Source organism: Mustela erminea, chromosome 10 (genome assembly GCF_009829155.1).
Source record: "Mustela erminea isolate mMusErm1 chromosome 10, mMusErm1.Pri, whole genome shotgun sequence".
NCBI lineage: Eukaryota > Metazoa > Chordata > Mammalia > Carnivora > Mustelidae > Mustela > Mustela erminea.
Window position 1 is genome coordinate 37,979,260 of NC_045623.1, and position 26,436 is coordinate 38,005,695.

A 26,436-nucleotide genomic window follows, 5' to 3' on the forward strand; every position below is an offset into this window, starting at 1 on the left:
CTCTGCAGTATCCTAAAGCTGGTTCAAGGTCTCCTGAGAGTCTGAGGAATAATGTGGTCTCCCTTGGCCTTCTTATTTGCGTGTGTCCAGTGAGTGGTCCCCACCCCCTTCTATGGGGAAGTCACAGGCTCTGGAGGCTGCAGCCTCAGCAGAACCCCGCTCTGTCCACTGCACAATCTTGGGCAGGACAGATGCCTCTGAAAGCCTTGGATCTGTCTTGGCTTAAAGCAGAATAATCATACTGCCTCCCGGGATTTGTGAGTATGAAATCTTAGAAAGAGCTCCTCAGAGCACCTGGCCACCTACAAAGTATTCCAGAAGTGGCAGGTTTTCTTGTTATCACCACTTGGGCTAGCCCGCAGCCTCCTAGCTGCCACCTCAGTAGATCGTCCGGTAGCTCAGCAGAAGTCCATTGAGAATGGCGTTTTACCCAGCGAATTCCTTCCCCTTTCAACTAGTGAGTGCTGGACTTTCCTATAGGAACAGGAGCCAATCAATCACTGCACAACCCCAGCTTACTAGTTGATTGAGATGTCTTCGTTTCTGAGGCATCTGCCTGTGTCAGGACAGAGGAAGCCCTTAAAAAGCCTGGGCTCCGGGGAGGAGAGAGGAGCAGAAGGCAAAGAGGGACCTCAGACAGACCAACCCACCTTTACCTGCATCGTGGCAGCCCATGCCTCCAAACCCAGCCGGTTCCCTGGAGGCACACCCGGGAGAAGGAGTCACTGCACAGGTCGCACGGGACCACAGATAGGTTCCCCAGCAACCTAGCAGCCAGGGGCCACGCGAAGTAGAGTAGGAGAAACACCAGTCCTGGATTCAAGTCCCTCCACTCTTCCTTTCCAGCCGTGTCACTTGGGCTCGAGGCTGTCTTCCGGGAGGGTGGAGGCCTTCGTTGGTAAAATGGAGCTAATCCCTCCGCTAGGCCGGCGCCGAGGATGAGAGGGGCCGCGGCGGGCACGGCGCCTGGACGTGCGGAGGGAGCGCGCGGGGATGGCAGGGACGCGCGGACCCCGCAGCCCCGAGTCTCGCGCGGTAGCAGGCGGGCCGGGAGGGGCCAGGAGCCCGCCTCCCCCCACAGCCACGCGCGGTCCTCCGGTCCTGCGGAGCTGGCCGCGACAGACCTCCCGCGGGGACCCGCCCCCGCGCGGTCGCCTTAGCCGCTCTATGTGGCACAAGGCCGGGAGCGCGGCCCCGGGGTCTCCAGCGCCCCCGGCGGGAGCTCCCCGGCAGGGACGGGAGCTGGCGTGGAGAGCAGTAGCCTTAGTCCTGCAGGAGCCCCGCGCCAGCCTGAAGGCTCATGGGTCCCTGGATGGGGGCTCTGCTTAGTCACAAGTGTTCCAACCCAGTTTGTTCTAAAACTATTAGAGAGGAAAGAGAAGAAAAAATTTAAAGAAAAGAATCAAGTGTATGTTTGTATTTGTTACCATGGGATTCGGTTCAACTGTATACAATGTCGTTTTTCTGTTGGGGGGGGGTGGGTTTTGGGGTTTTCTTCCTTTTTTTTAAACCTTCTGAGCTGTGTACTGCAGTAGACAAAGATTACACCATGTTTGTGTTGAAGTGTTGCTATGGAAGTGCATATGGTTTTATTTGGTGGAAATTTGCAGGGAAATTGAAGGAAGTCCTATGCATGCATGGCAAACAAACGTGAAGTTTCAGAAAACAGGCATCCAAACAAATACTGAAATTAAGTGTGCTGGGGGTGGGGGGGTACTTAAAATCTGGAATGCTGGTGCGTGAGTGCAGCTCCTCCTGCCCAGGTCCTAACCCAGGAGGCAGGGAGTTAGAGTCAGACAGTGGAGTTTAATCGGATCTGCCGCTAACTGGCCAGGTGTCTTTGGCCAAGTTACCGGGCCATGGCTGACCTTTTTTTCCTATCTCTGAAGCAGAGAGCAGTTACCTGCTCATCACTCTTATTGAGAAAAAAACAAGATAACAGGCCATAAACACCATACATAATAAGTATTCCTTAAATGAGCCATCATTCTGGAATGGTAACAGCATCCTGTTTGTGCTCCAAGGCTATGGGCTCGTTCATCAAACTATCTTTTGGGCTTTGAGGTTTGGAGTGCTTTGGGGAAACCAGGGTGTTCGGTGCTGGCCATACTTGGTTTTGTGTACAGTTGTCGTCAGACTGGACAATTGCTGAAAAGTCTGTACTCCAGCTCTCAGAGGTCACCCCCTGAAAGCAATAAGGATGCTGAGTCTCAGCAAGTTAATGAAAACACCGTCAGGAGCAACAGTGTGTCCCTCTCAGTGTTTGGCTCTGATCTCCCCACTCGATGTTGCCAGCAGTGGTCCACATAGGCCTGAGTACCTCCAAGAGGACAGAAGGCCCATCTTTGAAGTGCTCACACCTGCTTCCTACTCGGAATGAACACTTTGGAGGGCTGGATAATTATTATAATTGTAATGTTTTAAAATCTTCATTTATATCTGCAAGTTTAATTCATGTAGATCGAAATCTTCCAGGAAAATGCTCCGTATACATTTTTTGTATGGCTTGCGTTTTGAAAGATTCACAGACCTGTTGAAAGGCTGTCTGCCCTACCCTACCCAACCCCCTTTTCTCCAGTACACACACTGGTGGTTGGCAGAGCACACGGAGAGGTTGTGCTAACCTTTATCAAGTTACTGGATCTAACTGGGCCTCTGTTTTCTGATCTGGAAAATGAAGATGTTGGATTAGGTGATTTCTGAAGTCCTTCTAGACCTACGTGGTTATGACAGCATACCATTCATCTACCTTGAATAGAGTACAAGAGATCTCTTTCAGCATTCTAGACTGTTGATGTTTTAACCTACATTAGGAAACAATGCAGAAAAAAGTCTGTATCCTCCCTCAACCTGAATGTTCTAGTTTCTCTTAGCTCCTTGAAGGGCCTTTAAAAAAAAAAAAAAAAAAAAGCATCTAAAATATACTGACTCACCCATGCTTTTCATGGGCATGAGGCCTTGCCCCAACCTGGGGACTTCACAGTTGGACAGTTGGGCAAATTGTTCCTCATGCTGCCGGCGCATGCGTAGCAGTGGTTGAATGAACTTTTTGTCTTTGCGTCTGCTTTCTTAATACCTTCATTAGGACTGAAGTCACTTTCTAAAACAAAGAAACAGTAGAAAAGGGGAGGGGGGGGCCTAACCAATTTTGTCTTTAAACTCTATGCCATATAACTTTGTCATCATTCTGTCTATAATTCAGTTGAAGTTTTTTTCCTGACAAAATTAAGGGACATATATTCACTCTGTCAGTCTCATAATAGAACGGTCAGCGTGTGTGTTTAGATGGGAAATGTGTAAATCTCTTTTTATGTATGCATTATTGCTACAATGGTAAACTTGAAAAAAAAATGTCTGCCACAAATGGCTACTGGCACCAGTCACCTCATTAGTGCAATAAATATTGCCTCTCACGTTAACACATTAGCACGTTTTGCTGGCTAATGATGTTAACTGTGTGTCTAAGGATAGGATTACTAATGACTCTCAAAGCTTCTAACTATTCGCCTTCTTTCTGCCCCACAACTATCATGGTCCTGGGTCACACACTGGCCAAGGCAGAGGAATGAAAGCCAGCCTGCCGGCTCTGCACCCAACCATGTGTCACACACCGACTGTGTGACTTTGGACAAGCCTTTACACTTTCTGGACCTGGGGTTCCTCCCCTGAAAAACAAAGGACTCCCCGTCTTGGGCCATCTCTAAGGTACCTTCTGGCAGGGACAGTCAGGATCCTGCCATCCTCCAGCCTGGAGAGCTTTGCTGCCAGCTACTGTTGACTCTTGGAACTTCTCATAAGGCTGATTCCAGCCTCTACCAACTCTACAAATCCTTGGCCCTTGTGCCCTATACTGTCCTTTCTAGAATCACGAGGGCAGCTTTTGCTCAGACTTGGATTCAAAACCCGAGAGTCAATAAGAAACTCCTCCCCGTTAAAGACGAATCCAAGAACGGTAGTCCTTCCTGGGGTGGGTAGATCATGTTTCTTCTCTGTTTGCTCTGTCACCTGATGTTTGCTTATCTTCTATTCAGTCATTCGGGGTGAACATTCCATTTTTTGCCCTCTTCAGATTCCAGCCAGTTGAGCTCGTGGGCCTTTATGAAAACTTCCCCAATGGGCATTTTTCATCTCAATTCTCTTTTTTAGAGAAGTTTCCAGGAAGGAATATGGAATACAGCCAAACAGGGTGGTGGATGGTTATCAGAGTGGCCTCCACAGGCTCCTGGGCCCGAGAACCAGCAGCCCTTGCTGATATAGACTAAAAATCGGCTCTGGCCTTGGCAGACTCACCTCTGTCCTTAACTAGCCTTGGGAATATGTGGTCCTCCCCCTGTATCTTTTCCTTTTGCCTACAGTGGGTATATAACATCTTTCAGTAAGTCCAGACTGAGAAGTCACTGTAAGATAGCACACCTTAGAGAGGACTCTGCAACTCATCAGAGAAAATCTTTATAAAGCATTTAAATGGAATATTCTTTCAGGACTTGGGATCAGGTTTGTTTTCAGCTTCTCCTGTAAGCTCTTTATTCTTCTGCTCCTATGCTTATTCTTCATTTCTTTTCTCTCCTTCCACATGCTAAGTGGAAAGCCAGGGGATGATTTCTGGATTATCTTGAGTTTGCAGTAAAATTTTGCTGCTTAATTACCCAAATGAGATCAGGAGACCCTGGAGCCACTATATGTGTTTGTTACAGGTTGTCACATAGGAAGGCGTTCTTCTGGGGGGCCCATGCAGTGAAGCCTTCCAGGAGAGGGCCTCTGTGGAGAGAAGGAATGCGACCGGCCAAAGCAAGAAGCAAGGTATTATTCTAGTAAAGCAGAGTCTGCCATAGGACACATGCTCTGCCCTTCCCCTTCTGCTGGACCCAGTGCCGGCAGCATGTGGTGCTTGAGAAAGGCCTTTCTGGAAGGGCAAACCACAAGAATGCAGTCCTGCGTGTTGCCTCCTGAGCCACTCAGGGCAGTGATGATTGGCCCCACACGAATGTGCCGATTGGTTCTGCCACTTAGCAGCTCATATCTGGAAATAGATACTTGTGTCATTGCCAGACTAGGGATGGGGGTGAGGTTGGGGACTGATTTGACAGTTAGGGATTTCAGAGTCATAAGTGGGCAGCCCAAGCTGGACAGCGTGTCCAACTCTGCCCTGTTGGTACGTTGTTCCTGCCCTGTATGTGACGGTTCCTTTCCCAAACCGGTATTTTGCCCCAAGTCTCAGGGCAGAAGAGAGCAAACAAACAGATGGAATACATTAACTCCATCTCTTTTTGTAGGCCGTCTGCTGATATTAGTTAAAGCTGCTTAGCTCTTTACTTGGAAGTAGTTTTGACTCCACTTTAAAAGTCACATTTGCAAAGGGAATGCAAACCAGTGCTCTGTCATGATTCCTCATGTTCAGGGAATTCTGATTTGAGTTCTTGGAGGACTGAAGGAGGCCTCGAGCAGCATGTGGCCCTGAGCTGTGGCCACAGAGATGCTGATCCGACGCAGGGCTGCTGTGCCTTTCTCCCCTCTCCTCACTCCGGTGTGACTTTTTGCCCAGACCTCAACCCAGGGCTGCTGGTTTTCATCACTTCTTCAGCTGGAGGTGCGTTTTTACCAGCTGTGGACTCTTTAAGGCATTTACAGAGCTGCCGAGAGGAATTCCAGGTTCTTGAGGGCAAGGTGGAGAGACTGCATACCACACACAAGACCTCCAACTGGCACGGACAGGGCTTTCACTGACCCAAGGATATTGTTACCTATCCACTGAAATGCGGTGACGTGGGTGCATCTCCCCAGCATCATGGTGAATGAAAGGAGCAAGACACGAGAGTGTGGGTCGTAGGATACTTTCCATAAAACCTACATAAACAGACGAACCTAATCTAGTCTTTTGAGGAGTCAGAAGAGGGTTTACCCTTGGTGAGGGGATGGGTCGTGTCTGGAAAGTTGCCGGAGAGGGACTCCCGGGAAACTGGTGTTGTTCTGTTTCTTGATCAGATTGCTGGTTAATACAGGTGTGTTCAGCTTATGAAGACTGATCCAGCTGTAAACATACTTACAGTATATGCGCTTTGCTGTATGTACATGATATTTGAATAAAAATAATTAACTAAGAGGCAGGTTTATGTACAATGATGTGGAACTATCTCTAAGGTATTTGGTTAAAAGGGAAATGCTCTTAACAGAGCAATATGTAGAATATGCTCTTCATTGTGTAGAAAATATTTGTGTAGGTATGTGATTGTATATGGAAGGCTATTGAGAAGACTGGTTGCCCTGTGGTGCTTGGAGACAGAGGTAGGAGGAGAGCCTGCTTTTTACCCCATGTCTTTTTGTGCCTTTTGAATTTTGTAGTGTATGTATGAGTAGGATGTTCAAATTATTAATAACATTACTCATTAAAACATTAGTGAAAGAAGATATTATGCTAAGTGAAATAAGCCGCAGAAGGACACAGAAAGACAAATACTGTATGATTTCACTTATATGAGGAACTTTAGTCAGTTCATCGAGAGAAAATAAAATGGTGGCTGCCAGGGGCTGGTGGGAGGAGGGGATGGGGAATTTTTGTTTAATGCATGCGATGTTTCAGTAGGGAAGATGAGAAAAGTTCTGGAGTTGGATGGTGGTGGTGGTTGCACACTGCCTGCATGGACTGTCGGGGTAGAGAATGGTGGGGTTGATAGGATTCCTGTTTAAATAGAGAGGTCACAGAACATCTCTGGTAGGTGACGATTCTGAGTAGATATTAGCAGAATAAGGAAGGAACCAGCCTTGCAAAGATTAGAAGAGCTTTTCTGACAAAGGAAGTAGAATATTATGAGATCCCAAGTTGGAGGGCTTCTTGTAGGTAAATAAGGAGGAGAGTAGTGCCAGAGGAAATTGGAATGTATATAGAAAGTTCTAGAAAAATGGGGAAGAAACTATGAGGAGTTTTTTCTGCTGAGGATTGGGACTCAGGAAGGTGCGAGGAGGAGGGTGTAGAGTGGAGGAAAGGAATTTTACTTTTCACCTCATTTCCTTCTATCCTGAGTTACTTGCCATAAGCATGTACTGTATTATTTTTTAAAAAGCAAGTTAATAAAAAATTAAGAAATTTTAATAGTAAGAAATCTAATAACCTTTTCTTCTTTCAAGAATCAGCTTGTCTCAACTCTCCAGTCTGTTTTCATGAAACAAAAGAGTAATGTAATTTATATCTGCTCACTGGTCTGAAAATAGGGCCAATGTAGGCTTTGTCTCCTGTCTATTCAGCCATCTTTTTCTTTGAGCCGGTAATACTGTTTTTCAGTGCCTTTCAGTGAAATCCTTGAATCCTCTCTTCCATTAGGATTATTTTTACTTTTTGTAAAAAAAAAAGGGGGGGGGGCTTTCAAATTCATATGGGATTCTTACCCTATAGGCACTACTGTGACAGAAGCACAAGGAGATACGTGTCTGCCCTTTCCAACTGAGGAGAAGAGGAGAGGCAATGGGGACTAAGGGGCTGACGCAGAAGGAAGAAATCAAGCACTGTGCCAGCCACACGTTCCCAAGGCCCCTTGGGGCTGGGTGCTTTCCTTCTGTGGGGCTCACTCTGTGCCCGGTGCTTTGTCTAAGTTGGGCAGGACTGAGAGTTTCCCTGAGGAGTGTTCTGAAAGGTAGAGAGAGGTTCACCTTGTCCAAACAGAATTCCAACAATGGAAAGACCGCTTGGACTCAACTCTTCAAGTCAAGACAACTGATGATGTGTTCTAGGAGAGATCTCAAAACCAGCTCCAAGGCAGTGTGGGTGGCGGTTTTGATCTGGAAGTCTCCTGGCATTTTCAGTCCTTTAAAGTGACCTGGAATTAGCAAGGAAGAACAGAGGCATCTGATCTGTGCTTGGCCTGCCTTGCTGATAACTTCATTGCCTACCTGGCCGCAGGGGAAATAAGTGACTAACCAATGGGAACTCTACACGGGGCTGTTTGAAAGCCCAGCCTGTGCTCCCACTGTCTCTTCCCGGTCCCCTGTGCTTATTCTCTGCTCATTTTCATACTTCATTCCATCCTGGAAGAAGTCTGTAGTTGAAACTTTGTCTTTGGCATCTGGCCACATGTGACACTTGAGTTTCTTCTCATCCAAGTCTTGGCACTGCCATCCCCACCGTGGGTATGCGTGGCCCAAGTCGTCCTCGTCCAGACAGCTCTGCACACTGAAGGGGATGTCTTCCGTGTAGGTTGAACTCCCACAGTCCTGTTCCAAGAACACTTCCTCTGTCCCCCATCACTTTGTGTTTAGAAAACTCACTCTTTGCCAACTATGAGCAATAATATCAGTCACACACTAGTATTTCTCAAGTGCTTATTCTTTGTCAGGCATTGTTCTGAATACTTCACGTGGATTGACTCATTGACTCACTGAACCTTCATCACGACTCTCTGAAGCTGGTGTGGTTACTGTCCCTGTTCACAGATGAGAAGGGCAAGGCACAGAGACAGAAGCTTGCCCAGCTTCCCTTCTGCCCCGGCTCTCTGCTCCCTGCCAGCCTTTCCCTGTGTATGTGGTGGCCCCTGCTGAATAATCTCCCTGGATCTCCTCTCACATCCTGAGCAAAAAAATGTGTCCCCGGATTCCTCCTGCCAGCTCCATCTGTGAAGCATGTGGGCCGATGTTTGAATAAGAATGACTAAAGGAGAAAGCGATTTTATGAACTTCAGACTGTGAACTCAAGGAAGAGAGTGAGTCAGGCCTCCACATTCCTGAAATACTTTCAGGAGGCTCAGTGACCTCAGACAATAAGAACCTGAGGCCAAGCTCTCTGGACATCCTTGGGAGGCCCCCCACATGGAAGAACATGGGGACAGACACTCTGCACCAGGTTCCCGTGTGCACTGTGTGGGGCTGAACATCATGAGCCAGAGAAGCCCAGGACTGTCCAGAGTACCTCCTTGCTTTTGCCCAGGCTGTTCCCTCTGCCTGGAATGCCCTTCCCCGAGCCCTTGTCAGCTTACCCTCCAAGGCTTGACTGATGTGTTGCCTTCTCTCCAGGCAGAAGCAGAGGCCCTGCAGTCTGGCTCCCCAGGTCTTTGTGCATGCCTCTCTCAGCCCCCAAACACCTGGCCCCTAGAGAAAATGACTTTCCACATGTCTGCCCTGTTATACCTGCTGAGCTTGGTGACAGCTCCCAGGCTGGGGGGAGGGGGGAATGTCCTGTCCTGGGTGGTGGGAGATGTGGGTTCTGGTTCCATTTCTGGCCTTGGCCATGCAATGTACCCTCCCACAACTTCCATTCCTCATGAATTAAAATGATTTGTTTTGATCCTCCGTTCCCACAGACAGTGACCTCCTAAAGTACAGGGACCTTTAATCCCTGGTACTATTCTCACCGAGACATAGGCACGTGTTCTGTTAAGTATGTTCCAGTAATCACAGACAGATTTTTCTCTTCAGCTTATACTACCACCCATCCCTCTCCTTACCAAGTTTAACCTCCTAGCTAGCATGGTGTACAAACCATTCACAAAGGGAAGTATCATCCACTAAACCAAACGTGGGTCATTTTTGTGTGTGTGCACATTTTGGGGACAGAACAACCCAAAGCTGCACGAGGCCCAGTTCTGACACCACACAGGTGAATCGTGGAAAATGACTCAAGATGAACCACGTGGTACCTCAGAAAGTCTCCCAAGATCTTAGACCAAGGAAGAAGCAAAAGGTTGTACGTGGAGCCTGTTCCATGGATGGAAAAGCTGAGAGGAAAGTCACAGGCATGAGAATTCTCTTAACAGCTGCACCACTTTCCAAAAGGAGCAATCACCGAAGGATGGAATGAGAGCATGCAGCTAAGCAGGCTGTGAATTTTGGCCTAAAGGCCATGATTTGGGTGCTCTGGTCCCCCAACTTCTTGGGGAAAGTGCTTTCAGTTGTTCTCCCCAAACACTTGTTAAACCTACTGAGACTGGCAAGAGCACCAACACCGAGGGAAAAGTCCTGCCCTAGTGTTGGGAGGTATGGGTTCTAGTCCCATCTCTGGCACCGACAAAATCAGTGGCCTTGGCTGTGTCATATATAACCTCTCATGTCACCTCATCTGTGGCATGAGGAGGGTGGACTGGTAACGAAGTAAACTGAGGTTCTAGGACTCTCCTGCCCTTCCGTGTCACCTACCTAAATGTTTCTCCAGTGACCAATCTGGCTCTCGCCCCAGCCTCTACTTCTACATGTAACAAGGTTGTCACCTCAGAGTTCCACAAGGTGTGGGTAAACGCAGGTACATATGGCACATATTCGATCAGGCAAATGGGATTTTTATTACCTAATGGGTTTAAAATCCATTTGCAGGCTAGACAGAGGAAGCCCTCTTCCTCCATCCCCTTCTTTTTTTCTTTTTCCTTTTTTAAGATTGATTTATTTCAGCGATAGAGAGCAGAGTGGGAAGGGGCGGAGTGAGAGAGACTTTCAAGTAGACTCCATGCCCAGTGCGGAGTCTGACACAGGGTTCATCCCTTCTTTCTTTTTCCTTTTTTAAGATTGATTTATTTCAGCGATACAGAGCACAGTGGGAAGGGGCAGAGGGAGAGAGAATTTCAAGTAGACTCCATGCCCAGTGCGGAGTCTGACACAGGGGTTCATTCCACAACCCTGAGACCATGACCTGAGCTGAAATCAAGAGTTGGACATTTAACTAACTGAGCTACTCAGGTGCCCCATCCCATTCTTGCCTCCGTTCTTGTCCGATGGCCCATCCCTATCCCCCCCCCTGCCCAGTGGTGGTCTTTTCTTCATTCTTGCTGACCAGTGGAAGCTGCCTGAGGAAGCCAACTTCTGCCATCCTAACTGAGTTGCCCTGGTTCGCCTTGCTGCACCTGCCAGATGCCTTCTGCAACCTTCCAGGAAGTTAATGATCTCCCCTTGGGCAGAAGAGCTCTTTAATAATTTACCAGAGTAGATAAAGAAAAAAGCATACTTCTCTACTTGGAGGCCGATTAGGCTGGCAATTCAGACAGTATGGATGGAGTTAAGATGGACTTCAAGTTCAAACCCAGCTTTTTTCTGTAGGAATCCTGCCTTACAACTATGCATATCAAGTCTTATCAGAACCCCCATTCACATACTTAAACTCCCCAGCCCTCCTGGATGAGCAGTACTTTAGGCTTTCTTCACTTCTCAGGAGAATTAGCTATATGTATTAAAAAACAAACAAACAAACCAGCAAACAAACCATCAAAAACCCAACGCCAAAATACCCTGGGACAAAACAAGACTTAAACATTTAAGGAACTCTAGAGCAAGAAAAGTTATTTTACATTTTCTGACATCTTGGGTTCTTTATTAGAATTTGAGAAACGATTTTTTTTTGCAGGGAATTATATATTTCACTGAGTCAAAAGTACAGACTTTGAGAGACAGCATGGTACAGTGCTAAAAAAAAACACATACTTTGGAATGAGAAACCTAGGTTGAAATCTTACCTTCAACTATGTGTGAGATCTCGAGGAACTTACTGAGATTCTCTGAACCTCACTTTCCTTATCTCTAAAATGAAAGTAATAATTCTGTCCTTGGGATATTTTTCATGAGTCGTAAATATGAAAAGAATCACCTGCCACACAGTAGACAATAAATGATTTATCCTCCTCTTCCTCCTCCTCATCAGGCTTGCCTATATCCAGAGAAAATTGGATTCTTCTCTGTGAAGTCATGAGAAAAAATACTCCCTTTTAAACATGTAACAGTGAAATTTAATAAGGATAAATAGAGCAGACTGTAAGACTGGAGGTCCCCAGTGAATCACACATCCTGATACTCAAGAACTTGTGCAGTTCCCTCCTGCATTGACTCCGGGTTTGACTATGTGACTTGTCTGGGCCAAGTCACTGTGAAGCCCTCACAGGCTTACTAGGTGCTTGCATACTGGGACTGTCCTCTTGGAACATCCCCTTTTAGTAGCCAGCTGTTAGTCTCTAAAGAAGCTCAGGCTAAACTACTGAATGATGAGACGCTCAAAGAAGAGAGACCCGGGAGATGAGAGGCCATCTTGGACGTTTCAGCCCCAGCCCAAGCTCCTGGCTCAGTGAATCATGGCCTGAATAACCACCCAGCTGCACCCGGTTGACAAACAAAATTGTGACAAATAATAAGTCCTCATTGTTTTAAGCCACCAAATTTTGGAAAGGTTTGTTACACAAATGCCAAATCCTAAATTTACATTAAGGAAGTCAATAACACAAGTGGAAGTGGTGGGTTATCCTTATAGAGGTCATATGAAGTAGACCACGAGATTTCAGTTAATAGTTATTATATTAATAAGTATTGACATACTGCTAAGTAATTAAATGCAAGCTGAACCTGCTTTCATTAAACGAATGTATTGGTTAACTAACCACACGGTTATTAAGTGCCAGTGGTGAGCAGGCTTAGTGCTGGTGTCTGAGGGTACTGAGACAGACCCAATTCTACTGGACCATATTGTCTCTTGGATTCTGAAATTTAAGTCTGTACTTGTGTTGGAAGCTGGGAAGATAAGAGAGTAAGTGCTCATCGTTTAGTAGGGAAGGTGGATTTGTAAATAAAAGTGGGCTTAGATTCCCTAAGGAAGTTGATAGGCTTCCTGGCACTGGCACTCCAGGAAGATCTAGAGGGCTCTGTGAACTCACCAATATCCTGTTTTTAGAGGGGCCTTTGGCAAAGGTGTATCTGGAAGCAAGCAACCCGGGAACGAAGGCCTGAAGACTAGACCATGTGAGGAATAATTGTACCTACTATAAGTGTTTACCCAGGGGTGGAAAAAAAAAAAAAAAAAAACAGAAAAAGAAGAAAAGAAAGAAAAGAAAGGCTGGGAGTGCACATGGGGATGAAGCACGTAATTCAGAGGACTTAAATATGACATGTGGAAGAGGATTAAATTCATTCTCAGGGCTGCCAGGAGGAGAACAATTAACAGTTACTAAAAATTATAGGGAGATGGATTTCAAGTTAATATTCAGAACAGCTAACACGTTTGAAGCATGAACTACAGAAAGAGGCAGAGCAGACACCATCTCTTAGGGGTGAGAAAGGCTCGGGTCACTCTTTGCCAAACATGTGAGGAAGGGGCTCCAGGGGTAGGTAGAGCCAGGAACCTCTAAGTCTCTCCCACGTGTAGGGTCCCCCAGTTCACCTCTGGGGTTCTATCATTTTTATTCTGACTGAATCATATTAAGAAGTAAAACAGATGACACCTGCCCACCAACAGTGAGTGGGAGAACTGTCCATCAATGATGACAGGAAACTGAGCCCAGAGATTAGGAACATGAGAATTCAAGCCTCAGAAACTCATAGCCGCTGCCTCTGATGTCTCTCACCACTTTGAAGGGATCATGAGAACTTGAGTTTTCCGGGGATTATTTATCACACCCTGGGGGCAGACTCAGAGGAGGAGGTCAGGCAAATAAATAGAAGCCTGTGGATTTCGCAAGCGTGACAGTTTAGGATGAAGGAGGGAAGAGAACCAAGCAAGTGTAAGGAAGCCATCTGGCATTTCTGATTGGGTATTACAGCCTTATGCCAGAACCATCACCAAAGAACCCTACTGGCTCTCTCTTGCTCCTCTCACCCTTTTGACTGCCAAACTATAGGGGAGGAGATCTTTGCAGAATGTGGGTCCCATTTCCTGTGGGTAGGTCCTGTGGCGCCAACAGCACCAGGACTAGAACTTCAGGTTCCTAGGTCTGTGGGAAACAGATTTGGGAGGTCAAGTTTAGGATTCCCTGGAGGCTTGCCACGATGGGTCCTGTCTAAGGTTGTCTTTCACTTACTGTCACTGGCTGTGAGTGGGAAGGGAGATAGTTGCAGAGTGCCCGCTGACCAACAATTTCCAGGTTCTCCATGCTTTTGCACACCTGCCTTTGTATGTGCTGTTGTCACTACCCGCCTTGCCCTTTCTCCCTTCCCCTTTTCTACCAAGACCTGACTTCCAGACTGCACCCCATGTAAAACCTTCTCCAACTCTCTCAGGCAGAGGCAGCCTCACACTTTCATTGTACTATTCAGCACACCTTACTGTAACTAGACTGTGAGGCCAGAGGCTGAGTCTTGTTCATCTCATTATTCCTCCAAAGAAGTGGCACAGAACCCAGAGTGTCTCAGATGCTCAGTACACATGGGTCAAAGGTATGAATCCCTTCCTTTTCCCTCCCCACACGGGTGGCATGCTCACAAGGGTTCTGTGCGGGGTACGTGCCTGTGTCATGGGTACGTTCACGTGTGCTCCGTTCTGTGCCAGGCACATGCCTGTGTCATGTGCACGCCCACCTGTGCTTTGTTCTGGGCCAGGCACGTGCCTGCGTCATGCCTGCGCTCACGTGTGCTCTGTTCTGTGCAATGTACGTGCCTGTGTCATGCGCACGTTGACGTGTGCTCTCCTCTATGTGGGGTACGGGCCTGCGTCATGTGCGCGTTCAGGTGTGCTCTCTTCTATGTGGGGTACGGGCCTGCGTCATGTGCGCGTTCACGTGTGCTCCATTCTGTGCGGCCTACGTGCTTGCATTATCGCTATGGCCCATCTCTCTCCAGTTTGAATGCAACTTTCTGATCAGAAGTAACCTCATCCTGAAGTAAACGAAACAAAGGAAAATGCGGTTTCCATTTGCCCCATCCACGACAGGCAAGCCCTGGCACCTGTGGGAGGAGATTGGTCTGACCCGACCACCTGAGCGGACCAGGAACCCTCCAGGGAGAGGGGCCGGTCGTAGCAAAAGCGCTCAAGCCGCTGACCCAGCACAAAGACTGCACTGTGGGGAAACTCAATATAAGGGTGTGTGCCTTGCTCTACGGGAAAGCGATATACAAAATACAAAGTCATAAAGTAGATAAACCTGGGATGGTTATTGACTTTACAAGAGAGCTCGCCAGCAGGTTCCTCTAAATAGCCAGCTCCCACAGTCCACTTAAACTGTGATTTTATTTTCAGAAGTTTGATATTACACACCGGTTTTCAGGAGAAACATAAATAGGTCCCTGAGGAGCCTGGCGTTGCAGTGTGTCTGGCCAACAGCTCCTTGACCAGGCCTTGAGGTGAGCAGGCCTTGAGCTGCTGTGCCTGCTAGAGGAGCTCCCTCCATGTCTGCTCATGGAGTCCACCTGTTTCCAATGGTACATGCCATAGGAAGAAGCAGACCCCATCTGGACTTTCTTATCTCTATCTGCATGTCCTGATGTAATGCTCAGCAAACTTTCCTATAAAGGGGACATAGAATTTGTAGCAGCTACTCACTCATTTATTCAAGAATGTTTATGATGTACTTTCTACGTGCATGACACCATGCTAGACACACCAAAGTAGAGAAGACAAACTATAAGATGTGTTCCTGTTCTCTCAAATCTCAGTCTAATTAGATGAGCCCTTGGATATCATTGGTTCTAGAAAGGCTGTATTTTTATCCTTTAACATCTATGAAATCAAGATGCATTTTACTGTTAGTGGTATGATGTAGTTGGCCATAATTGGATGGATTTTTCTTAGTGGTGTGGAAAATGGTGGTATATCTTAAGAATCATCAAAGTCTTAGATGATATAGGGTATAAGAAAGTGCTAAGTAATGGTTTAATGCCGTAGGACTCCAGGTGGGATTTGATATCTGAAGGATAAAATTGGGCCCCTTTGTGAGTAAACTTCATGGAATTCCCTTTTCAGAGAATGTATATCATAAGTTTAAAATAATGTCGTTTTTCCATAGTTATCCAGGGAAGCTAGGCTAGACTGGTCTTGCCCTTCCTTCATTCTGGGAGTGAGGAATGCATAGTTGTGTAGTCCTGATTCTCTTCCATGCAGATCATGGGAAAACCAGACGAGCAATGTAGTGGGAACAACTGTGGGTAGCAGCCCTTGAGGAATGAGGACCTTGGTTTTTGTTTCTGTGACACCTAGATGGCAAGTCCTTACTGAGCTATACACCTATGGTTCAGCAATGGCTGAACAACAAATAGTAATTATAAACAGCAACTCTGTGTGTGTGTATGTACAATAGATAGATATAAATGTATGTGCAGATATATGTCAATGAATGAATGTCTGTTACTTGGGCCAAAAATTCATTACAAAAAAAGTTCGATGTGACTGCTAATCTTGACTTTTGGGCCCCAATTCAGAACAACTTCTTAGAGTCTGTCTAATGTTACAGGGGATTTCTTCCCTTTCTTTTTTTGGCTTCACCATTCCTCACCCAAAAAAGCAGTGGCTCCTGTTGCCGGTGCTGAAGGATTGCCATGTTCCATTTATTTCAATGGCTAGGTTCCCACAGCATGCCAAGAGATCTGGTCTCTGGCATCTGGAAGCATAAAGAGAATGTACAGCTTCTAGGCAGGTGACCATGTGAGGGTGACGGTGGCAGTTAAAGATGTCCTTAGGAGCATATGCAGGTACCCAGAATGGTGTAAGCCAAATCCATGGATATAATGAAATCACCCAAATCCTCTAATTCATTAAATATTGATGTAGCATATAAAGACTGAATTACTTATTAATACTCACCCATATCGAACATAAAGACTCTTGGCTATTTAGTTAATGCCTTTTTTTTTTTTTAAGATTTTATTGATTTATTTGACAGACAGAGATCACAAGTAGGCAGAGAGGCAGGCAGAGAGAGACAGGAAGGAAAGCAGGCTCCCTGCTGAACAGAGAGCCCGATATGGGGCCCAATCCCAGGACCCTGGGATCATGACCTGAGCCGAAGTCAGAGGCTTTAACCCACTGAGTCACCCAGGTGCCCCAATGCCTTTTCTTGACCTTCACTTTGATTGTGAGGGCAATCCTCATAGTTCATTCGAGTCTGGAGGAAAAGATGGGGTTATGGAGCCGGCATAGAGCTGTCCCTGTGGCCTTTTATTTCCAAGTCACATTACTGCCTTCCAGCTTTCAACTCCTGGACAAGAAAGCTGTGCACAGCTAACGGGGAGTATGAACATTACCCTGGGAGGAACCGGAAGCTATTAAGGGCTGCCCTCCTACAAGAATCTGACCTGTGGCACAAACACAGGAGCATCAGGTGGCAGTAACCAAGTTTCCCGGGCTACTTCTCTCTTTCTGGGCTTTTTGCCTTTGCCACTGGGCCCAAGTCGTCCCTGGGGCTGCCTTGGGTGACCCACCAGTAGGTCAAGCCTCAGCTGGGTCCTGTCAGCCTGAGCTGATCCTGTCATGTGGGAGAAGCAGACAGCATTAATCTCCTGCTGGGATGGTGAGGTGGCTGCATTCCCCCATTTCCAGCTCATATCAGGTGATATCAGTGCTAATTCACCCTCTGCAGGCCAGCAGCTCTGATCACTGTGGCAGTGGGGGATTTCCAGAGGTAACTCCCATAGAAGGAACAGGCCTGTCCCCATCACCAGGGCCTGTCTCCTGCAGGCCCCTGCTGAGGGCTGCTTTTCCTTATCAGCCATAAGTGCAAAAGTGAATATGCAGAATGGCTTTTACAATTCTTGTCTTGTCGGAGGCTCTAAGTTTGCTGATTTTGATAGTATTCCTAGGCTTTGAATACTTTGGTGTTTTTCAATTTGGGATGTAAATCCAAGTAGCAACCTCCTATTCATCCTTCAGAACTCTGTTCAGATATTTTGTTCTCTGTGAAGCTTTCTCTGGCTACCTTGTATATTCTCATATTCCTAGGTTTTCTGGCATGGTTGCAGTGCACCAGAATTATTTGTATATATTGATATCTCTGCTATATGTGACATCCTTAAGGCCAGAGACCAGGTCTCTCTATTTCCTTATTTGTCACTCCATGTCTGGCTGGCCCATGGCCTATCAATTGCTATATACTTACTAGTGTTAAGTAAATAACTGGAAGTTTCATTCCTGCCAAATATCTGTTTGTTGGTTTATTCACTCATATCTAAAGTACTTTCTTCTCATTTGGAAATGGTTATTGCTATGCTATTTATAAAGCCCATAGACATCAGAAAGGGCCAAGGGTAAAATCATCAGTTGGGATGATTTGAGCTATAAGTGACATTTGGCCTAACAAAAATAGCTTGAACAATAGGAGATTTATCAATACACCAAACAGGAGGTCTGGCTGTCAGGTGAGGCCAGGGTTGGGTTATTGAGCAGCTTAGTGATCTCCTCAGAGGCACAGGGGCTTTTCACTTTTCTGCTTCACCATTGTCAATGTCAATGACACCTCCGTTCTGGGCTCAAGAGGAGTGATGTCCAGCAAAGAGGAAAGGCATTTCCTCTTCCAGTCTCTTGTTGTTATCAAGGACCCCTTTCTCAGAACCCTTCCCTCCCCCACAAGATTTCTCCTTGAGAATCACTGATCAGGACCTCTCTCTGATAAGGGAAGGAGCCTCAAGCTGGCTAAAGCCAGGCCTGAGGCAAAGCCTGATGTTAGAGTGGAGACAGGATTTCCTTTGTCAGATGGGAGGGAGAACGCCTGACCAGAATGGGGGCTCTGGTAGTCAAGGAAATGGGGGAGTGGCTGTTGGATGGGCATCCAGAAGTGTCTGTCACACCAAGTATTTAAATAAGTTATGGCACATCAATAATATAAGGAAAGTCTATAAAATGATTACAGTGACTAAAGGAGAACGGCATAGATCAACCTTAACTGACTTCCAGGATGTAGTAAATGTAAAAGTCTATGTATAGTCTAATAGATTTTTAAGAAATGCAAGTTAGGAGGGGTGCCTGGGTGGCTCAGTGGGTTGGGGCCTTTGCCTTTGGCTTGGGTCGTGGTCTCGGGGTCCTGGGATCGGGCCCCGGGTCGGGCTCTCTGTTCAGCGGGGAGCCTGCTTCTCCTTCTCTCTCTCTGTCTGACTCTCTGCCTACTTGCAGTCTTTCTCTGTCAAAATAAATAAATTAAAAAAAAAAAGGAATGCAAGTTAAGTATCCCCAAAATCTGTGAGTAATACACACTATGCACTTAAAAGTAGCCATGTGGGGGCACCTGGGTGGCTCAGAGGGCTAAGCCTCTGCTTTCGGCTCAGGTCATGATCCCAGAGTCCTGGGATAGAGCCCCGCATTGGGCTCGCTGCTCAGCAGGGAGCCTGCTTCCCTTCCTCTCTCTCTGCCTGCCTCTCTGCCTACTTGTGATCTCTTTCTGTCAAACAAATAAATAAAATCTTAAAAAAAAAAAAAAAAAGTAGCCGTGTGTGAGTGTGTGAGTATAGGCACATGCATTTACTAAAGGGGAATGTTTACTAGAGACCTTCATTTTTTGACGTTCTGTATTTTTTATATTGTTCTCATATAAGTATGCCTTCCTTTTGTTAAGAAAAACCCCCAGACGTTAAAGAGAACACTGTAAATAGCTAAGTATCATTCTGAATGCAAGAAGTCAATTAAAAGACGTGGGCTCCTTTCTAAGAACAAACTGATTCGGATATAGGAAGAACCTTTCTGAAAGTTTTGCTCATGAGCCCAGAATTTAAAGTCCCTCCATGAATGAGCAACTTTTTTTTTTTTTTTTTTTTTTTAAGCTAGCAAATCTCCTTTATGGAAGATCAAAATTTTTACCACGTTGAATCACTCTCTGTTTGCTGGAGAAGGGCGTCCTCCTTGCTGTGGGATGCTGACAATGCTGACTCGCCTATAGAAAAATCCATTGGCAGAAGTCTTCCCAGAAGCCACGTTGACACCAAGAACCAGCCAAACCTCCGCGTAGCCCAAGTGCTTCCCTGTGTCCAAGTGCGTCAGTCAAGGATAAGCTGGGAGAATAAATCCTCTGAGGTCTACCTTCCACTCTTCCACTGGATGTCTAACTATAACTACTTAGACAAGTTCTTAGACTCCCTGGAGTTTATTGAATGTCTCTGAAAAATGAGATTTATGGGACAGCCCTTGAAGGAAGGACTTCATGTTGTCTAAAAAACAAAATTCTATATAAGAAAATTAAAAAAAAAAATTCTAGAGCGAACTCACGGCTATCTGTTGTGATTACCCTTGGAAGGCTCTTCGATTACCACAAAAATAGATGGTTAGATTCAGTGAGGGTTCAGGATGCAGTGTTTATCTTTGATCAACTTATCCAGTGTCTGTTGGAAAATGTGACATGATATTATAAATGGAATAGGTATACCTCTACTCAAAAATACACAGACTGTTATTGTATAAGGAAGCTGGAAAGCGAGGTCGTGTTTACAGTCCCACGCCATTTGAAACGAATGAAGCAGTCTCTATTCTTTCCTGGGCTTATGACACAGTGTTTCCATGCCAAAAGTTATTTTTCTAAGCACTCTCATAGTAAAAGTGGTGCTCTAGGCTGTGCCATTTTAAGAAAGGACCTGAATTTTTAGAGATCATCTCTAAACATACACACACACACACACACACACACACATACACACATCTCTTCTTCCTCAGTCTGTGTCAGTGAATGGCAGAGCACACGCTCTGAGGAAGCTAGAACTCAGTTCCCACCACATAGAAACCGTAGTCCACCTCTGCCAGATCCATGAAATGTTCAAACGAAGCCAGAAATTTGGACTTTTCAAAAAACTGCTCAGCCTTCAAATCTTGGCAACAGATTTCAGTTTCTATAAACCCTGTGCCAATTGAACAAAACATGTCTATTAGCCCAGTCCTGCCCAAGCCACCAACCTGGGAACGCTGCCCTGGGACAATGTAGAACAAACTTGCTTTCTCTTCTCCATGAAGATCTGGAGATGTTGGAAGATAGTTCACATGTTCCCTCTCAATGTATTCTTAGTTGGTACTCACTCATTGACAAAACTCTCCAAGGAGTTTAAAATCTCGGGGGAACAATGAAACATCTAGTCACAGTATAGTGGTGTTGGTGCTATTGTGAGGGTCTGTGTGAAGGGCGAGAGGAACAAGTACTATTTGTCTGTCTCGGGGTGTGTGCAAGTGATGGATTCTGTCCTGTGTCCATGTAGATTTAGAGAAAGCCTTTCTCTAGAGCTCTTTCAAGGCTCTCTCTCCACTCTCCCGCCCTGCAGCCATCTTAGCTAAAGTAGATCCTGCCAGTTCTGTAAGGAGCTTGGGTCATGTGCCAGGAGCATTTTGAGATGCCCACGAATCTGGTCAATGCAAAAATAAACTTTGGCACACATGCACAAGGACAATGACAGGCCTGGGGGCATCTTGGGTATAACTAGAAAAGCTTTTGCTTTTGCTGACTGTGCTCAAATTCATTGCGTTTTTAGAGAGTAGACATGAGTTTTTTGTCCCCTAAGATTCTACTACATAGGTACTATGATGGCTAATTTTATGTGTCCTCTTGACTAGATTATGATGGACATTTGTTTGGTCAAATACAAGTCTAGCTGTTGCTGTGATGGTATTTTAAAGATGTGATTGACTTTGAGTAAAACAGATTACTCTGTTATGTAGGTGGGCCTCATCTAATAAGTTGAAGGTCTTAAGAGAAAAGACTGAGGTTTCCCAAAGAAGAAGCTGTCTGGCCTCAAGACTGCACAACAGAAACCCTCCCTTTTTTCCAGCTTGCCTAGCCTGATCTATGGATCTAACTTTCACCTGAATTTACCTGTTGGCTTCCCCGAAGGATTCTGAGCTTGCCCGCCCCTATAATCCCATGAGCCAATTTCTTAAATCTTTCTCTTTCTCTTGGTGTGTGTGTGTGTGTGTGTGTGTGTGTGTGTGTGTGTGTGCATGTGTGTGTGCATGTATATACATATACATATATCCTATTGGTTCTGTTTCTCCAGAGAACCCTAATATGGGTACCGTCTTCATGATACTTTCTGAAACCAAAGTAAAAATACGAGCAGCTTCAAATACTAAAGGTCTATAAGACTCCAAACCAGGTCGTGGAGGTATCTTTGACTTCTCTTAGTGGCTGAGATGAGGAAGCTGTCATTGTTTATTTAAGAAATTTCCTACTCAAGCATCAAGGCCTTTGAATAGTTTCCAATCTATTTACCTTTGAAAACACTACTGAGGTGGCAAATCCTCCTAGAAGCCCTCTTTCATCCCAGCTTCACAGAGTTGATACCTTTCTCCTCAACCATCCTCTGTGCCTTATTATACTTATTACAACATATTTTGGGCTATGTGGAATAGACTACTAGTTCTCTCCTCTATAGTAACAGGTTCTCTAATTTTTAGCTGGTGACATGGTAGCCCAGCATATGAACTACATTTCCCAACCTTTCTTGCAGATAGGTGAGGTGATTTAAGGAATGGAGTCCACACATGGTGAACAAGATAGCAGAAGCTTGGGTCCCTGAAACCTTGGGGCATCACATCAGCCCTGTACTGCCTACCTGGATTTTCACATGAGATGGAAATAAACCTCAGTGTTACTCAAGTCATTTTTATTTAGTTTTCTGTTACCTGCAGCTGAATCTAACCTTAACTCCTTTTTGCTTATTTGCATATCTCTTATACCAAAATGTAAAGGAACCTTGCTTCTTGGTCAGCTGCTGTATAGCATTGTGCCTAGAAGATAGTTATGCCAGACAAGTGTCTATTGACTGGATGTATGAATGGAAGGACAGATGAATGACTAACCGCCTAGGGGAATCCCAAGGTGAAGTAGGAGGAACCCATTGTGTAGAGAAGGGGTGCCTTCTAATTCAGCCTCAGTTTAAGACCACATTAATCTAAATTAATGAGCACCTACTGTATGGCAGGCACAGTATCAAGTGGTTCTTTGACAGTTGCGAAAAAGATAAAAATCTCTCCTCTCATAGAGGCTATTCTAGAAGTGGGAGGCATAATATATAAACAAGAATATATCAGGTAGAGATGAAAACAAAATTGCTTGATATAATGAACTGCTTTAGACCAGGTGGCAAGGAAAGGTCTGAGAATGTTAACATTTATGCCTAGACCTGCATGACAAGAAGAAGCATAGATTAAGCGACATTGAGGCAAGAGAGGCATTTGAGACAGAGGAACAGCTAGTGCAAAGGCCCTGAGGTAGACCTTAATGTGGCTTACTTCAAAGAGGAAAAGGCAGGTGGGATTATGGTGAGGGTGAATGGGAAGAAGTAGGCAGGGTCCAGGGCTTATATGACAAGTAAAGAGATGAATGTTATTCTAAGAGTAAGGGGCAGCCATGGAGCCTTTGAGCCAAGAGTTCACATGCTCTGCTTCACATTTTTAAAGAATCACTCTGGTTCCCATAAGGAAAATGGATCCTTTCAGGAAACCAATAATGTTTGGGTTTATGTATTGCTGTGTAACAAACAATACCCAAAACTTAGCGCCTGAAAATAACCACATTACTTTGCTCAGAATTTTATGGGTCAGGAACTCTGAGAAGGACTCAAGTGGTATTTCATCTCTGATTCACAAGACTTCAGCTTGGACAATCTACTTCCAAGATGGTTCCCTCCCACACATGTGGTTCCCATGAAGGTACCCCCTGGCCTTTCTCTTTCTCCACATGGCATCGTATTATCTAGGGCCTGTCAGTGTGGCATGGGCTTCTCACAGCCTGCTGGTCTCGGGTAATTCTACTTCTTATATGGAAGCTTCTTACATGGACGTTTCCAAGAGAAAAAAAGTAGGACCTTTAGCCATTGCCACAGTTGGAACTGGCACCACAGTGCATTGCCTCGTGGGTATTCATTGGTTAAAGCAGTCAAAGAGCCCACCTGGGTCCAAGAGGGTGGAAAAATAAACCCCATCTATGCCACAGGGTCACATTACAGAAGGGACAAAGATATCATGTGGGGTGGAAGATACTACTGCAGCCACCTTTGGAGAAGACAGTTTGTCACAAGTGAGGCCATTTCAGTAATTCAGGCAATTACTGATGATGGCTTAGATTGGGGTGGTTGCACTTGACATGTGAAAGGGGTAGATTCAGCATATGTGAGCAGAGTATATGAGAATTGTAAAGCACTAACCAATGAATCTGAGTACTTGTTTAATTAAATTGCACTTTATAAGATTATATGGACGAGTATTGCCCACCACCAATAAAGTAAGTCACAAATAAGCCTGTTCTATCCATAGGACACATACATCATTGTCATGCTTCACAATGTGCTTTGTTTTGAAGGATGAGTTCTTTATGGCAGGGACTTAATGAGCCCCAAATATTGGGATTATAGAGGGAGATGAAAGCATGGACCTACAGACTGAGATCCGGGGATTGCCACATCCTGTAACCAAGAGCACTTTAGAGAGGAAAGGGGACCTAACAATATTACCTTTCTGGAGGCTTCATAGGGCTGAGTGCATTTGCCCACCCAGAGCCCTGAATGGTGCTCACCTCATGTTTTCAGTTGCTTGAGAGACAAAGTTGTTCAGGTCTGGAAGTCAATGCATCAAAGAGAGCATATGAAAAAGAGTGTTTGTGGTGACAAATATAGCTGGAAGCTATTGTGCCATTTTAAAACAGGAGAGAACCATCCAGAGACTTGCCCAGAGTCACCCAGGTAATTAATGGCAGAGCTGGTGCTAAAAGACGCGCCTCCCAATTCCAGTCTGGGGTTCTTTCCCCTGCAACACTTACCACCTGCCCGGGACAGGACTTAGTTCTGAACTGTGGTCCTACTGGTCCCTTGCTGTTGCTCATCTGACTTACAAATAGTATCCAGAGGGCAGAAGAAGCCTTGAACAAAGCAAGTCTAGCCTCTGTGCTACAATACACTTTGCTAATTCTGACTCAGTTGCTTCTCTTTGCAAAGTGGGCAACACATGCGTTTAAGATGATTTAAGAATCATCACAGTGAGAACACTCACTGTGCTGCTACATGTCCCATAGAATATTTCTTAAAATTCACTAAATTCCTAAAATTCTGAGGTCACCCAAAGCAAAAACAGAAAACAGCTCAAGACGACCAGGGTCTTTGGGTTTGGAAAACGAGAACAACACAAATCTTTGCTGTGCATGGAGAGGTACATCTATATTATGATGAGTGCTTATATAGGTAACTTCTGTTTCTTATATGCAGGTGCATGGTGTTTGATTTTGTTTTCGCAGTACTGGAAGTAGGCAGAGCTCCATGCCACAGCTAGACAAAAGTTATATGTTCTAATTTGTATAATTTTGTTCTCAACTGCTCTGAATTTCTTCACTTTTTATAGCCAAAGGAAATGGACATAATTCACATCTGTTCATTTTTATTAATTGAGTACTCTTACTTAAATGGAATCAGCATTTATGCCTCTCTCTTACTGTATACACTACAGTACAATTAATGACCCAGAGATCCAGTATTTTACCATGTCTGGTTTTGTTTCACATTGAGCTTCCGTGCATACATATTACCTCCCTACACACTTAAAGTATCTATAACATTCTACGCTTTGATCTCTATGTAAGAAGCAATTTGCTGGGCTTCAGTGTCCTGAGGGAAAGACCTCAGGATTGCTGCCTGGGACTGTGAAAGTCTTTCCTGTGAATTTAGATGTCCGTTCAACGGGACTGCACCCCCAAAACCTCACACTTTCATTGTTTCACATGTTAACATCGCACTGACAAGTTTAACTGCATCCAAGGCTGCACGAGGTAGTGTTTCAGTTCCCAAATACCTTCAGATCTGAATGCCTCGGGCAAGAAAAACTGAAAGCTTAGGAGCCACAAGTTGTAATATTTCAGGCAAGACATTGCCAAAATCAGAAGAGCCTTTGCGCATGGGTTTTACCATCACGTTTCCATTACGCTTTCTGCATTTCAGGAAGTCTTTGACATAGATGCTTAGGCAGTGCTTTGCTGTAGGTCTTCATTAAAGCAAATATTAAACTATTTTGAAAAATCACCACGAACATCCCCCTCCTCTTTTAAAGGACTTTCTCAATGCCTAAAGATTCAAGTACTCTCTTAACCAAGTACAGACTGAAATATTTCACTATGGATTTGAACAAGAGCCAAGAGGGTTGATGAAAGGAAAACTCCTCTATAAAAGGTTTATTGTCAGTGCTTTCTAAAGAGGTAGATTCTTCTAAAACAGGCTACCAACATTTTCACAAACATTGACACAGCCTTCTCAACCTCTCCTAGACCTGAGTTTGAGGTCTTTTCTTTTAGGAATGCTCTGCATCTAGCCTTTGACCTTCTGGATAGCCAACTCCATCTAACTGCTCCCTCCTCCATCAGTATAACGTATATTATAAAAAGGAAAGGGGGGATGGGGTGGCTAGGTCCTCACGCTATTGGAAAAGTACTTGAAATTCCTTGCATTCCTTTGCATTTAACAGCATGTTTACCTAATCACTGGCTTATTAGGATTAACACAAGTCATTGCTTCAAGCTCATTCAGTGAAAACAAACTGATTCCTATAGACTCCCAAGATTTTTTTTTCTCTGATCCCAACTAAGGGTGGATTTCTAAGTAGTTCACCTACACTTTTGGAGCAATATTGGGGAGATAGAAGGTTATAAACAAGTGACCTTTTGTAACACATTATCCAACCATACTTAATCTTGCCTGTGGATTTCGATAGGGCAGCCTGGGTTATGGGCTGTTTTCATTAATGTTTCTCTCCTCCACCGAGGTGACAAGCCCAATAACCTAGTGATTAAAATGATAAATGACTCTACTATACCCACTACACAGTGATAGGGTGATGGA

General features: G+C 45.2%; 1 protein-coding gene across 1 annotated transcript in view; it reads left to right on the forward strand.

Annotated features, from left to right (window-relative positions):
• ZNHIT6 (zinc finger HIT-type containing 6) overlaps window positions 1-26,436 on the forward strand; it is a 194,780-nt gene that overhangs the window by 85,910 nt on the left and 82,434 nt on the right. The gene's annotated exons all lie outside the window — the stretch shown is intronic.